The sequence below is a fragment of the Schistocerca cancellata genome, chromosome 1, assembly GCF_023864275.1.
Source record: "Schistocerca cancellata isolate TAMUIC-IGC-003103 chromosome 1, iqSchCanc2.1, whole genome shotgun sequence".
Taxonomy (NCBI): Eukaryota; Metazoa; Arthropoda; class Insecta; order Orthoptera; family Acrididae; genus Schistocerca; species Schistocerca cancellata.
The window spans coordinates 727,578,470-727,595,221 of record NC_064626.1 but is presented as its reverse complement, the minus strand read 5'-3'; positions in this window follow the sequence as shown (position 1 = coordinate 727,595,221).

The following is a 16,752-nucleotide window of genomic DNA, read 5'->3' as shown; positions in this document are numbered from 1 at the left end:
GGGGACTGATGACCTTAGAAGTTAAGTCCCATAGTGCTGAGAGCCATTTGAACCGTTTTTAAAACAAGTTGCGAATCTTAGCACCACTTTGAAATCTTCTGAAGATTTGATTCAAAATGTGTACAGTACTTCATTATAGATTACTGCATCATCTGCAAAAAGCCTGAGGTTAGTATTAATACTGTCTGCCAGGTCATTAATCTAGAGACTATTATTGTAAGAGGCGGTCAAATCAAAACGAGACAGATGGAAAGAAGTAAGTGAACTGTTTATTATTTCGAAAGTAAATGCCGTAACTGAGACAACACGGTCAGTGTCTCCATCGAAAATTGTTTGCGGTTGCCTACGGAACCATGACTGTACCCAAACGTGCGCCTCCTCGTCCGACGCAAATCGACGGCGACATACGTCTTCGTTCAGGGCTCCAAAAATATGGAAGTTGCATGGTGTAAGATCCGTACTGTATGGAGGATGTGCAGGGGCTTTCCAACGAAACTTCTGCAGCGTAGTCGAAACAACTTCGGCAACATGTGGGACCGCCCACATGGTTCCGTGGGCAACCGCAAATATTTATCTATGAAGGTACTGATTCTGTTGTGTCACAGTGGGATAAATGCATTAACAGTTATGGCGATTACTTTTGGAATAACAAATAGTTTACTTACTGTTTTTAACATCTGTATCATTTTCATTTGGCTGCAACTTATATGAAAATACTTGTCCGATTCCTCACAATACACAAACCACATTGCAATAAAATATAAGGGGCGATCAAAAAGTTTCCGTTTAACCCACCAGGTTAGCCGCGAGCGCAGATGCGCTGCTTCCTGGACTCGGGGAGGCACGCCGGCACCGGATCGAATCCGCCCAAGACGAAGGCCGGTGTGCCGGCCACCCTGGATGTGGTTTTTAGGCGGTTTTCCACACCCCTCTAGGTGAATACCGGGCTGGTCCCCACGTCCCGCCTCAGTTACACGACTCACAGACATTTGTAACACATCCGCACTTTTCCATGATTTGCAGTAGACGCAGACAGTTGGGGTACTCTGATTCCGTCCCAGGGGGTACGGGGTGGCGGTAGGAAGGGCATCCGGCCACCCCTTCAATTTAACATGCCAAATCCGATTTAACCGCGCAAAATTCGGGGCAAAGGCTCAAGCGATAGATAGATAGATCAAAAAGTTTCCGTTTGGAGGCGATGCTGCAGCGCATATGCAATGTAGCGCGACTCGGATGCGGGTATATAAGCATCGATATATAGTACAGGGATTAGGGTAGCAATCGTGTCTTTGCAATGTACATGCGGTAAATGCGGAAACGTGAACTACGGCGGCGTTATTTCCAAATACGTCCAAACAGGATCACCGTGCTATTATTCTTTTCTTGGCTGCCGAAAGGCAAACATCGGTAGACACCCATCGGAGAATCAATAATGTGTATGGGGCACCGTGTCTGTCGAAAACCACCGTTGTGGAATGGTGCGCCCAGCTCCGTGCTGGTCGCGGTTTGACACAAGACGCCGGTCGATCTGGGAGGCCAGCTGGGAGACACTCGAGTATCCGCCCTGTAATCCTGACCTCTCCCCATGCGATTATGACGGCTTCGGTCCCTTAGAAAAGGGGGCTGTGAGTCGGGGTGATGATTGCCTCAGTGCTCATGGCGATTCTCCCTGATTGGCATACCGATTCTGGACTGTATGGCTTTCGTACGGAAACTTTTTGGTCGCTTCTCTTATTAACAGAAACGTTTACAGTACCTGCTTAACACGATTTACTTTCCGATATGTTGCTGTCGAGCTGCTCAGGCATGTCCCGACACAAACAAGCTGTCTCCTGTCCGTGCCGGCGATAGTGACCGGCTCCGGCGACAACACCGCAGATTACAAGCGCGGGAGTGCTACTTAAGTGTTCAACTAAGGTGGACAACAGAACGCTCACAGAGTGCGCCAAAACAGTAGCCAATGTCTCACAATTATCGAGTGACCCGGTCACTTCCTAACAGTTCTATGATTTTGACAGTTCAGAGTATCATTTTCTGAAGATTATGCGGATCTTGGTGCCTTAGCAGGTAAGGGAGGAATTGTTAATCATAAGATCCAGAGCTCGGTACCCGCCACTTCTTGTTCTTTTTTTCTGGCTGTGACGTGATTTTGACATCTGATACTGCTACAACCGTGTTAGAACGCGTATTTTCATCCCATTTGCTCACTCAATCACTGTTAGTGCGACATAGATTCGGGGAAAATGTTTTGATTTTATAAACAAGAATACCTTTTCTATGAGGACAGGGAATGGTAAGAAAATAGGAACTAAAAACTAGAATCAGCAGAGGTACACGCGCAACTTTTAGCAGAAATTTGTTCTAGACGTCTTCAGTGAATTGTGGCTTTGTTTTTTAATAAAACTTTTGCACGAATGACACGAGCCTAGTGCCAGTTTTCTGCGCAAACATTTTCATAAATGCAAATCATAGGTCCGACAATTACCGCACTGTGCCGAACTGGACAAAAACGAACGGCATTGTCAGCAAATATCGCAGAAACGCAAGTAAAAACAACAATATTATGGGCGAAGAATCGCGAATGGAATTAACGGGTCCAGTGCATACTTGCAAAATGAGGCATAAAATAATAATGATAGAGGGCCGGCGCGGACAAAAGAAACGCGCGCCCAGAACGCGGCATTCAGCGGGAGACAATGGCGATAGGAACAACGTGATCAATGGCCAGGGCTGCGGGTGTGAGTGGCTGTGGGCGCGCTTTGTCCGCTAGCGGCGGCTCATTACGCGCTCCGGGGAGCAGGGGCAGAGGCCAGGGAGCAGCGGGTAGCGCGGGCGCCGAAGCCGGGACCCCTGGAGCGAGATCCGCTCTCCTAGCCCCGTGCTGTCACTGCAATGCGCATGCTCAACCAGCAGCGGATCGCCTCGAGTTCCGCTGTAGTGAAAGCACTTGTCCTAACTGCAACAGTCATAGAGGAATGCTAAATCACTGTGGAGAACGCTTTCATTGCATCTCCTTTTACTTCTTATATGTATCCCACTACTTTCATCTACATTAACAGGGCTAGAGAAACGCTCGGTATATTTCATTGGCAGGCGATAGCGGAGAACCTTCCTCTCGAAATTCCTGGAGACCAGATCCTGTTTCAAGTTAAGAAAAACACCGACGGAAAGGAATTGTAACACCAAAAAATAATAAACGTAGAGTAACGAAATTTCGGGAATACATTTGTCTAGATAACATACTTAAGTGATCAACAGTGCAATATCAAAGGTTAATGTAAGTGTGAGATAAGCTACTGCAAATGTGAAATGCTGGTATATTAATAAACGGTGCAACCGCCAGAATGTTGAATATAAGCATGCAGACCTGCACGCATTGCGTTGTAAAGACGTCGGATGTCAGTTTCGGATGGAGTTCCATGCCTGTTGCACTTGGTCGGTCAATACAGGGATGGTTAATGCAGTTTGTAGTGACGCTGGTGGTCCACTGATGTCCCATACGTGCTCGATTGGACTCACATCTGGTCACCGAACAGGCCAAGAAAACATATCAACACTCGAGAGCATGTTAGGTCACAACAGCAATATGTGGGCGAGCGTTATCATGCTGGAAAATAGTCCCTGGAACGCTGTTCATGAACGGCAGCGCAACAGGTCGAATCACCACATTGACGTACAAGTTTGCAGTCTGGGTGCGTGGGATAACCACGAGAGTGCTCCTAGTGTCATACGAAATCGCACCCCAGAACTTAACTCCAGGTGTAGGTCCAGTGTGTCTAGACAGACTGGTTGCAGGCCTTCAACTGGCCTTCATCCAACAAACACACGGCCTTTACGGACACCGAGGCAGAACAAGCTTTCATCGGAATACGCAAGAGACCTCCCCCATGCCCTCCAATGAGCTCTCCCTTGACACCACTGAAGTAGAAAATGGCGGTGGTTTGGGTCGGTGGAATGCGCGCTGCTCAAACAGCTGCTGCATACGCCGAGTACGATGGTCTTCCCTCTCGGCAGTGCCAAGTGGGCGCACGGAGCCCGGTCTTCTTGCGGCAGCACATTCTCGTGACCAGTGACCACAGGTCACAGCAAAAAAATGGCTCTGAGCACTATGGAACTCAACTGCTGTGGTCATAAGTCCCCTAGAACTTAGAACTACTTAAACCTAACTAACCTAAGGACAGCACACAGCACCCAGCCATCACGAGGCAGAGAAAATACCTGACCCCGCCGGGAATCGAACCCGGGAACCCGGGCGTGGGAAGCGAGAACGCTACCGCACTACCAAGAGATGCGGGCAAGGTCACAGCAATCTTGTACAGTGACTACATTCCTGCCAAGTCTTCCTGCTATATCGGTGAAGGAACATCCAGCTTATCATAGTCCTATTACACGATCTCGTTGAAACTGCATGAAGTATTGACAATGGCGCCTTTTTCGTCTTAAAGGCGTCGTGGACTGACATCCACTCACCACGTACCATGTCAAATATAACTAACGGTCACACCATTACAACGTGTATTAAAATCAAACCTGATTTGCAGCCTCACAGTGGCGTTACTAGCGCCATTGTATGCGGCTGGCGCGAAATAGACATCATCTTTCAGCTGTAGAGATCTTGCTACTAACTATCGTTTTATGTCGCACACGTCCTTCTTGGTGTTGCGATTTTTTCCCGTCATTGTAAATTACCTCCTCTAACCATACTTCTCCAAACGTCCCAGACAGCAAAATTATTTTTGCGAAGACAGGTAGTGGTAATTGGAAATAGCTTGAAAAGCTGATAAACAAAAGAGTGAAACATATTATTGGCAAATGCAGCATAGTTCGAAATACATTTATTTTTGACAAGTTCTACAGAGTGAGAACTGTAACTGCTTACAACGAATCACAGTAGTGTGGGGGAATTCGAGAACAACAGTTTTGTATAGGACACTTTATCGTGAATGTAATGAAAGGAAAATAGCTGTGATACACGTTATGCAAAAACTAATTACGTTTGACCCAAGCTTGACCCTTACAAGCGTGATAGTCTCGTAGTAAGAAGACCGGAAAAACAAGACGATTTAATTGTTAATTTTACCGTGTTAAAATTATCAAAATATTAACCTAAGATTTGCACAAACATTAATTTTACAATCTGCAAGAGCAAGAACACGGTGTGTTTAGTACTCAGGGTCGAGTTTAGCTTCGTACGGTTAAGACCGACTAAACGGGTGGCGTAAAAGGGCGAGAGGACATTCAAAAGCTCGCACGCTGCGCATGCGCTGCAGCTCAGGTAGCTTTTGTAGGTCAATGTGACGTCTCGAATTCCCCTACACCACTATGGTACGTTGTAAACACTAATCGTTTACATCCTTTATATATGACAAAACAACAGAATACGTACATACATCCATACATAAGTAAGTACATAGTAAATAAATTAATACTGTAGAGTATTCACATTTTTATGCTTTTTATTTATAAACGTGAAGTTGTCCCAACAAGCAACCATCGAAGAATCAGAATGAGATTTTCACTCTGCAGCGGAGTGTGGGCTGATACGAAACTTCCTGGCAGATTAAAACTGTGTGCCCGACCGAGACTCGAACTCGGGACCTTTGCCTTTCGCGGGCAAGTGCTCTACCATCTTTTTTCTTCTTTTAATCTCATTTTGTTCGTTTTTGTTCGTTGAATCTGATCGGAGCGGATGTCCTAAGACACCCTTTTAAGTCGTTGGTGATCTACTAACTCAGTTTTTTTATTACAGAGGGCAGCTAACCCTCTGACCGAACACGCTGAGCTACCGTGCCGGCTCCATCTGAGCTACCGATACACGCCTCACGCCCGGTACTCACAGCTTTACTTCTGCCAGTATCTCGTCTCCTACCTTCCTAACTTTACAGAAGCTCTCCGCTGCAGAGTGAAAATCTCATTCTGGAAACATCCCCCAGGCTGTGGCTAAGCCATGTCTCCGCAATATCCTTTCTTTCAGGAGTGTTAGTTCTGCAAGGTTCGCAGGAGAGCTTCTGTGAAGTTTGGAAAGTAGGAGACGAGGTACTGGCGGAAGTAAAGCTGTGAAGGCGGGCGTGAGTCGTGCTTGGGTAGCTCAGATGGTAGAGCACTTGCCCGCGAAAGGCAAAGGTCCCGAGTTCGAGTCTCGGTCGGGCACACAGTTTTAATCTGCCAGGAAGTTTCATCGAAGATTCAGTTAGCAAGGTTTTACGCAACGCACAATTTCTTCGCCGTAGTTGCTACCCATTACAGAATTCTGAGGATCTCTACGAAGATTTCGCGCAGGTTAAACATACCCTTCCAAATTGGACAGGTCTTTTCCAAAATTTCCTATTGCTTCCGGTACTCAAATTTGATACAGGTTCTAAATTTGTAAACAATGCCCAGAATTAGTCGGAAGTAGACGATTTTCTTCACTATACTAATGACTGACACTTTCTCAAAACTCTTAGTGTTCCTTCTTTTCTCAAATGTAAATATTTTTCGTTGCCCGAAAAATTATTACACGCTCCGTTAATCACAGATTATATGCCAGTTGTCTGTCAAATTTCAACCCTAAGTATTTCGCAGAGTCGAGCAAACGACCATATTTGCAGTCAGTGCTGATTTGACGAATGTTATCACATCTCTTAGAAGAGTACATTATGCACTGATCAATTTTGATGCTACGGAAACTGTATTACAGAAAGATATTTTTCAGGTTTTTTTTGTACACTAAGCTCCCTATAATTAACGTACGGAGCGCTGCTGTAATTCAAGACGTAAGAGTCATGTCGGCCCCTTCCTGTTTTGGGACATTTTAACTCACAGAGTCGGTCCAATAATCTATAATACAGTATTTTGGATCACTGCTTGTGTCTGCATACTGCCATACATTAGTGCGTAGAATTAAAGCAATCTGACATACGGTCTGATCGTGACGTAGCAAACATAGACGTACTAGTATGTAAAAAAACAAAATGCTCGTTAGGAAAAGCTGTAAGAGGTTACATGCAGCTGGTAATACTTGTGGAGAAGCTGGGGAGTTTTCTGTCTTTACGGTGGACCTTTTTTCCCGAGGGACTCTGGCACAGGTACCAAGATCACCAAGAGGAAGATTAATTGCGATCTTCGTAAATTACTTCGTCAATACGTTACCCACTTATCTAACCGCAGTTGTTGTAAAACCCAGCCTCTTGTTGAGTCTGTAGTGGGTCGTAGCACAAGACGTAATTGTACGTAAGAGACTACAACTGGCCGGCCGGGGTGGCCGAGCGGTTCTAGGCGCTACAGTCTGGAACCGCGCGACCGCTTCGGTCGCAGGTTCGTATCCTGCCTCGGGCATGGATGTGTGTGATGTCCTTAGGTTATTTAGGTTTAAGTAGTTCTGAGTTCTAGGGGACTGATGACCTCACAAGTTAAGTCCCATAGTGCTCGGAGCCATTTTGAACCATTTGACTAAAACTGAACGTAACTAACTTTTGCCATCATTCTGCAGCGGGTGTAAATAACTGTAAAACTTACAATAACTACTGGAAGGATAATATACTTACTTTACTAAAAAATAAAGTAGTTGGCCCATTACAATAAAATGAGGAAAAACGGAATGAGTATTCCGAAGAGGAGCACCAGTAACGAGTGAGTGAGGGCGCCTGCTCACACGACAGCCCCAGACGCCTTACAAAATGCACAGACTGAGGAGAGCGTCCAGCCCTTTACCCACCCGCTTGCGCAGCACTCACTGCTGCAATTTCGCGCTGGTCCATGTATGTACTGTCTGTCCAGTCTGTGGTGGACAACGTGGCACGGACGGAATTAGGTTCGACCACATTTTCAACAAACGATACGACAGGTTGCATGTCAGATACGTTCCTGCCGTATAGCCCTTGTATAAATACCCTCGCTGGCATTCAGGACTTCACAGATAGTGAAGAGCCTTGCAGCTATTATATCTTCCTGGCATATTATGCCGATGGCAGTGGATTTTCGTAGGATACCAACGTTTCATCCCACTACGTGGAAGCCATCTTGTACGGGCGCCGTGGCTTCGTTTCACATAAAAAAAAAAACGGCACATCAGAGTAGTTACAAACGCACCAGCACAGTAAAGGAATGTATAGTCGGCGCGAGTGCCTTACGGAAATGCGCAATCAACAACGGTGTCAAAGGTATTGGACATCACGGAGAGGTTTAGTGTTGGAATTCCGAGAGCCTGCGTTCTAAGAAGAGTCGGGCAACGTATTACTTCCTCTCACAAAGTCTCGCGAAACGAAAACGACGAGAAAATTTGAGAAATTAGAGATCATAGAGCGGTTAAATGACAACCACCATTAGCGAGTGGAATTGGCAAGGGGAGAAGTGATAGTGGTATCAGAAAGAATAGACGTCGGTCTAGATGTTCAAGAATAATATGGTAAGTATATAGTTTTTATTCAGTATTTTTATTTAAGAATGTTTCTGCTGTCGTTTTTCGCTTTTTATTTATTTTTTTTTTTTGCTTCATATATTCGAGGAAAGGAGGACACCTGATGAAGACAACTTGGAAGAAGAACAGAGTGGTTGGTCTGCGAACAACTAAACCTCACTCCGCTGTTGTTACTTTGTCCCTCTTTCTTTAAATGTGGTAGAAAGTTTAACTGTTTAGTTTTCACCATAATATTCAGAGATTTGATTCGGAATGATCTACGTTAGTTTCGTCATGCTGAATGCAACAAAATAAGGTTCATACTTCAGTGTCACAAACTCATTTGCAACACTTTTTGCACACCAGCCGACCAATGTAATTACTGTGCATTTCAACAAGATTGATTATGTTTTAAAGTAGTCTTTCATCTACAAATGAAACTGACGATCAGCGGGAGAAAACATGACGCCTCCGAAGAGCGAGCTGTGCGGAGTGGCTGATCACCTGCTACAAACGCGTTCAAGTCCGTAGCTCCTCGGGGAAGCGAGCTCGTATTGCCCTCGGACGTTCCGTTCGTTATAAAAACTTCAACTATTATTTTCCAATAAAGATATCATATAAATTTGATAGTTCTTGGATGTAGGAAGGTTACAATGTGTATGTTTAAACATTGCCCGTACCTTCAAAACACAATACCCTTCAGACATGCACGTCATGTCCGAAAGAACAGAAGCTGTCACTGACGATTACAGCTGTGTTAAACATTACGAAATCGATTCACATACCGCGTCGATGCATTGACGTCGGCTCTTTGCGACACATAGAAATTTATCCTGGACCGGACTTGAAACAAGATTTCCCGTTTATCGGGAGCGGTCATCTTAAAAACTTCAGCTATCAAGTATGCCTCCGGGACCGATCCAAACTTGCATATGTCACGGAGTCCACAAACCGTACGGTTGCACATTTCACATTTTGTCATTCCTGCGCAGGGAGAGGCAAATTTTATCGTCATTTTAGGCCGTCGAGGCACGGATGCATAAAATTTGACTCTCCCTGTGCAGGAATCACGAAATGTGCAAACGTAAGTAAGTGACCTGTGTAAGTTTGGATCGGTGCTGCGGGAGTGCTCGGACAGAGTAAGTGGTTAAGGCGACCGCTCGCGATAAGCGGGAAATCTGGGTTCGAATCCCGATACGACACAAATTTTCGTATGTCACGAAGAGCTGACTTCAATGCATAGTTGCAGAATGCGAATCTATTTCGTAATACTGTGATCGTCTTGAGTTATAATCAGAGTTATTTAGAGGTGAATAATGGTTAACGTTAGTCTCAAGCAGCAGCTGCTCACTGACGTGCAGAACATGAGACTGGTATATTGTCATTTACCGCCACTGCTAACTTAGCGGGCATATTTAAATTAGAAGTAAAGACTGATTTTGGTGATGAATCTGGTAAGATTTTCATGCGAGTAAAAGGATTTCAATACTGCACATCCAGAAGGTTTTTTGCGTATACAGTATATATAGTGTCTCTGTCGACCAGAGCCAGATATTTGATTAAAATGACGGCAGAGGAAGTTGAAGAATGTAATCAGTGTCGCCATCTTTGCTTTTCTCCTATCAGCTTTTCTCTCTCATGGCGATAAAAAAGCCTGCAACTACGTTTTTAAAATTAATTCAGAAGAGAGCCTGGGTAGAAGCGGAGATTGTATATATAATAAAATTACCATATTGAGCTTCACTGATAGGCAGAGATATTTTTGTATAGCTTACAAAACACCGTCAACCTACAATTAAAATAATTAAATAAACGTAACACCACAAGGCACACGACTGTATTGTTAGGAAAAGACAGTATCTAAAGGGAAAAACATTTAAAATTTTTGAGTGGAAGTACTGAAACATTTCTTCTAAACTATTAAGTTCAGAACTTTATCTCTGCTTACAATTCCTAATTTTTGATGAAACTTTCGGAATATTAGTTTAATTTTGTGTAACTCCATTCATAGATTTCATACGAAATAATATTCTTTGCTTACGAAATATCCATTACAGAAAAAGGGGTACTAAGGGTTGCATATGGTACACATCTTTAAACCTCTTAAAGACAACGAAGCAGTTAGGCATACTAGCATCAAAATAATACAATTACTCCCTTAAAACGTTTGCGTCACCTACCAGTCACAGTTTGAATACAAAGGTTAGCGTTCATAAATACGAGGTGAGTGAGAAAAGTAACGAGACTGATTTTTTATCTATCTATGTTTTTATTTTTTTCAAACAACAATATTGTCCCCTTTAATCCACCTGCGAAGTAGATGTTCCCAGTCTTGGTAGAAACGCTGAAAGGCTTCAACTGGTAGGGGGAGGGGGGTTCAACATATCGGCCACATTCTTTTGAATGTTCTATAGAGTCTCAGAATGGCATCCTTTTAAGAAGTTTCTCAGTTTCGGGAAAAGAAAAACTCGCAAGGACTCAGATCAGGTGAAGAAGGGGGGGGGGGGGGGGGGAGCTGTGGAACAGCAGGAATGTCTTTTGAGGTCACAAATTCCATGATTAAAGTGGCCGTGTGACATGCGGCGTTGTCATGATGCAGGCAGCATCCACTTGACTACAGTGTACGGTCTCACTCGATTCACCCCTTTCCTTAGCCTGTGTTTAACAGGTCGCCCATCATCCTAATTATTAAACGTCGGCCTGATCTCACAATAGAACGCACACGTTCAACGTCTTCATCGGTTTTTGAAGTTGAAGGTCTCCCTGAGCGAGGTTTATCTTCAACGTGTTTTCCACCTTCCAAAAAATGATTTGAACCAGCGAAAAAGTTATATTCTTGATAAGAAATTTTCCTCATAGGCCTGTTTCAACATTTCGAAGATCACATTCGCGGATTCCCCAAGTACAACACACAACTTGAAGGCATAACGTTGCTCTAAATTCTGCTGGTCGCAGCGCACAAAAGATTTACAACTTCACTGACGGTGCTCTCAAAAATCACGTGATGACTCTAAATGGTTCAAATGGCTCTGAGCACTATGGGACTTTAACTTCTGAGGTCATCAGTCCCCTCAAACTTAGAACTACTTAAACCTAACTAACCTAAGGACATCACACACATCCATGCCCGAGGCAGGATTCGAACCTGCGACCGTAGCGGTCGCCCGGTTCCAGACTGTAGCGTCTAGAACCGCTCGGCCAGCCCGGCAGGCGATGGCTCTACAGAGCTGAAATTCGGACTTAGCATCCGGTAGGGATGAACACACCGTCTACACAAGCAGAATAACACGGCTTTGCCAGATCACTCGCAGTTTTCCTCACACACCTCGTATGGCCAGTATTCACATCTTAAACTGACTCAAGCACACAGAAGGGCAAATTATGATGCCTTAAATTGTTCTATTGTTTCCTCCTTGAGTTGAAGGTGCAGTCTGAAAATAAAAAAGACAGGTTTGGGTTGTGTTCACGTTGTTTTCGTACTTGAAATCTTCCTCTATTCCCTATAGCATTTTCAAACAAGTAACATTTGTGCCTGTTTGCATTAAGCACGTTAATTTATTATATAATACAGTAATAATATCAGCCACTGATGTAAAAGATCCGTGTGGTACCAGATATTCTCAGATATATGTACTGATGAACATCAGTTAGTAAGTTCCACACCGTGGCGACAGATGTGATTTGCATCACCCACGGAACGCAAAAACAACAAATAGTTTAACGAAAACGAAGGCTAATTTTGAACTTCGCTTCATATCAGAGTATGGAAATAGCGATGCCTAGTAGTAGCCAAAATGCGACACTCACTGACTGCGGCCAGCAAGAACAGCAGCGCTCAGCCAGCGAGATCGGCGCCGGCCAGTTGGCGCGCGGCGCGTTTGTCTTGGGCTATCCGGCCGGCTGGCGTGACCCGCCATTACTCGTGCAGCCCAGAGCCGGATTAGAGGCGCGCTATCTCCGTGATTGGTTATTTTCGGCGGTTCGCTGGTTGTTCCACACACGACCCCTACCAATGCCGACACGCCATCGAAAAAAAGCAAAAAAAAAAAAAAAAAAAAAAAACCCCTGCCGTCCGCCTCGAATACAGTTTAGTCATCTATTGCAACAAGTATTGGTACTTCAGGCAGCTTTTCAATGAAGAATAATGAAGCACTCTGTCAGCAGTATCTACGATACTGACTGATGACAGATGGTACAGATACAATAACAATAGTTGTTGCTGCGTTACGGAACAAAAATGACAAAAGCTGGATTGAAATTGTTGGCAATGATCCACTGGGTACGACCGACGCTCTGCGAAAGATGAAGATCATTTATTTCCGAGGATGACAAATTTAGCGAGCCCGAAAGTACAAGTTGTTAGTTGTGTTTCAATGAATCCTAACTCTTGAAGATTCACTGAAGCCCAGTAACGACAGTGTTTAATGCTAACGTAGTACGTTGTAATGACAAACTTGAGGAGACATGTGACGATGCTGATGAAGAATAACGGCTAAAAATCAAACCCAACCCTCTGGGTATACCAGACTATCGGTAATTAACCGATATGTGGGTTAAGTTACCGTCTATTGCGTTCCCTTTAAAGTAACTTGCACCCTAAGCGTTAAGCTGCACATCTAGGTATATTTGCGGCCCTAAGGTAATCAGAATATGTTTTCACAAGATTCATACGTTTCCGTATATTTATTGTTTCTCCTTTCTTCTCGAGGCTAGCATTCGTAACACTTATTCTAACTTAAATTTTCGTAATATTTTCATGACAATATGACAGCGATTGAAAGTTATAGATTCATTCTTACCACGAAAAATCTTTCTGGTACGATCTTGCAATTCGTTATTTTGCACTTTCAGATATTTTAGTAAATTTCCTTTTTGCTGTCGCTTATCTGTAAAATTTTTGTATCTTCCATAAATCATGCTACTTTTTAGTTAGTATTCGTAATTTCTTAATTTTTTTCGAATGCTCCCTCTTTCAGACATTGACATTACCGGTTCGTAGACGCCAAAGGGTTTTCCAAAAACCATCCGTGTAGATTGGGCCTTCTCTAGTGAAATTCATGCGTCATGTCTAACAGTTTACTGAACACTGTGGTGAGTGCGTCCAGATTATATTGCCTTGTTTGTGTTTACAGGAAAAGGAGAACGTGAAACCCAACGCTGGCACGAAGCTTAATCCGCAGCAGAAATACCAACAGCCCAACTGATGATGATGATGATAATAGAATGAGATTTTCACTCTGCAGCGGAGTGTGCGCTGATATGAAACTTCCTGGCAGATTAAAACTGTGTGCCGGACCGAGACTCGAAGTCGGACCTTTGTCTTTCGCGGGCAAGTGCTCTACCATCTGAGTAGGAGACGAGGTACTGGCGGAAGTAGAGCTGTGAGGACGGGGCGTGAGTCGTGCTTGGGTAGCTCAGATGTTAGAGCACTTGCCCGCGAAAGGCAAAGGTCCCGAGTTCGAGTCTCGGTCCGGCACACAGTTTTAATCTGCCAGGAAGTTTCAGATGATGATAATGTTTGGTTCGTGGGGCGCTCAACTGCGTTGTTACCAGCGCTCGTACAAAGTCCCGACTTTTTCGCAGTCCAATTTCTTACACAGTTCAATCTAGCCACTGCGCGAATGATGATGAAATGCTGTGGACAATACAAACACCCAGTCCCCGGGCAGAGAAAATCCCTAACCCGGCCGCGAATCTAACCCGGGACCCCGTGATCCAGAGGCAGCAATCGTAAAAGCCAAACCGTGCTTCACCTTCCCGCCTGACGGGAGGATCACTAAGTGTCACATGCGCTCACTTCACGAAACAATGCGGAGAGCTTTCGGATTGAAGCTACAATTTTGTGCGTAGTCCACTACGCGTACACATTCCTTCCTTTGATGGCCAAATACGGAGGTGGCTGTTTCGTGCATTACCTGGCTCCTGTCTTTGACTCTACGACCACACTAAACTAGTGTGCGCCAGCAGTATTTGCTACTGCACAGGGGTAATTCTATTGGCCCTAAAAGAAGGGCGCTGAATGAAATAGGTGTTCTTCCGAAAAATTCTCTAGAAGTTTGTAGTGTCTTTGAGACGCGTGTAAATGAAGATATGTCTTCATATTCCTAGGAAATGAAGATCTCTTGGAGATTTTTCCGATTTTAAATGAACCGAGAGGAATGTTACATGCCACAGAGGGCTTGTGATGAGATCTAGAAAGTATGAATGACAGAAAGAGCCGTATGCTTATGAGATACAAATACATTGACGGAAAAAAAATCACAACACAAAAAAATGGTTCAAATGGCTCTGAGCACTATGAGACGTAACATCTGAGGTCATCAGTCCCCTAGAACTTAGAACTACTTAAACCTAACTAACTTAAGGACATCACACACATCCATGCCCGAGGCAGGATTCGAACCTGCGGCCGTAGCAGTCGCGCTGTTCCAGACTGTAGCGCCTAGAACCACTCGGCCACCCCGGCCGGCAACCAGAACACCAAACAATAATTAATTGAGAGTAACGAAATATCGGAAAAATATTTGTCTAGGAAATATATTTAAGTGATTAACACAGCAAGAGCACAGATTAATGTAAGCCTGAGATAAGCCATTGCAAATGTGGAATGCTGATATATTAATAAAGAGTGTAGCCGCCAGAATGTTGAATGGAAGCAAGGAAACGTGCATGGATTGTGTTGTACATGTGTGTCAGTTTGTGGGACGGAGCTCCATGCCTCTGGCACTTGGTCGGTCGGTACGAGACAGTTGATGATGGTTGTGGATAACGCTGGGGTTGTCGTCCGAAGATACCCCCTTTGTGTTCAGTTAAAGACAGATCTGCTAATGGAGCTGCCCAAGGCAATATGTTCGACACTCTGTACGACTTGTTAGATTACAACAGCTGCATATGGGCGAGTGTTATCCTGTTGGAAAACACCTCATTGAATGCTGTTCATGGCTGCAGCACAACAATCGAATGACCAGAGTGACGTACAATCTTGCTGTGAGGATCGTTGGTGTAACCACGAGCGTGTTCCTGGTGTCATACGAAATCACACCTAAGACTATTACTCCAGGTGCAGGTCCAGTGTGTGTAGCACGCAAGGCAGGTTGTATGCAGGCTCTCAAAAGCCACCTTTGTAACCAACATACGGTCACCACGCTTTCATCAGAAAACACAACAGATCTCCAGCCTGCCCTCTAAAGAGCTCTCGCTAGATAACAATGAAGTCGCAAATGGTGGTGTTTTGGGGTCAGTGGACTACACGCTACAAGGCGTGTGTCTCGGAGCTGTCCTCGAAGTAACCGATTTTTAGCAGTACGTTGTGTCACTGTGGTGCCAACTGCTGCTCAGATTGCTGCTGCAGATGCAGTACGATGCACCAGAACCATACGTCGAACATGACGGTCTTCCCTCTCGGTAGTACCACGTCGCCGTACAGAGCCAGGTCATCTTGCGACCGTATATTCTCATGACCACCGCTGCCAGCAATCATGTACAGTGGCTACATTCCTGTCCAGTCTTTCTGCAGTATCACAGAAGGATTACAGCACCTCCTTCAAACTCAGTGAACTGTTGATAATGGCGTCTTTGTCGCCTCAAAGGCATTCTTGACTAACATCAAGTCACCACGTCCAATATCAAAGGTAAATCACGATCGCGTCCGTTACAGCGCTTATTTAAAGCAAAGCTGATTTGCATCCTCACAGTCTCGCTATTAGCGGCCCTCTTATGCGACTGGCATTAAATATGAAAATAGACGGCATCTTCCGTATACAGACGCCCACTAGCTTTCGTTTATGTCGCAGGTATAGCTGACGACTCTGCATGAATTTTCCTGCAAGGAGGCTTCCCGCAATCTTCAGGTGACTAATGAGAAATGATCTGGCGAATGTAACAATTCCGTTACGTTCGTTTTCTTATTCCCCGCTAAAATATTAATTTCAAATATAAAACAGAAGATAATGAATCTCTCAAACTGTTGCTGAGTGACAGGAGAAAGGGGATAAATGGGAAATAATCCCTTTATTAAAAATAGCGCATGTATATTGAAAGAACATCCGAGCCGCCAGCCAGATAGGCGTTCTGGTGGATGCAGTGCCCTGAAGTGAATGCGGCGGAGGCGCGGAACAGGCATCAAAAACAAGATGCGTGGCGGCTCCCACAACCAGCTGCTGTTTTCTCAAGACTCGAGACAAGTATGACATCGTAACATAATGTAGTCAGTCGTTCTTTTGCATTGATTCTGAGCTCGCCTGTTTACTGTAGCGCCACGCTACAACTATTTCAGTTATCATTTATATTTTTAAAGACTGTTAGGAAGTTTAATACTTCGAGGCGCAGTTTCTGTAATTTTACAGCGAGAATATATTATGTTTTCGTTCAGTGAT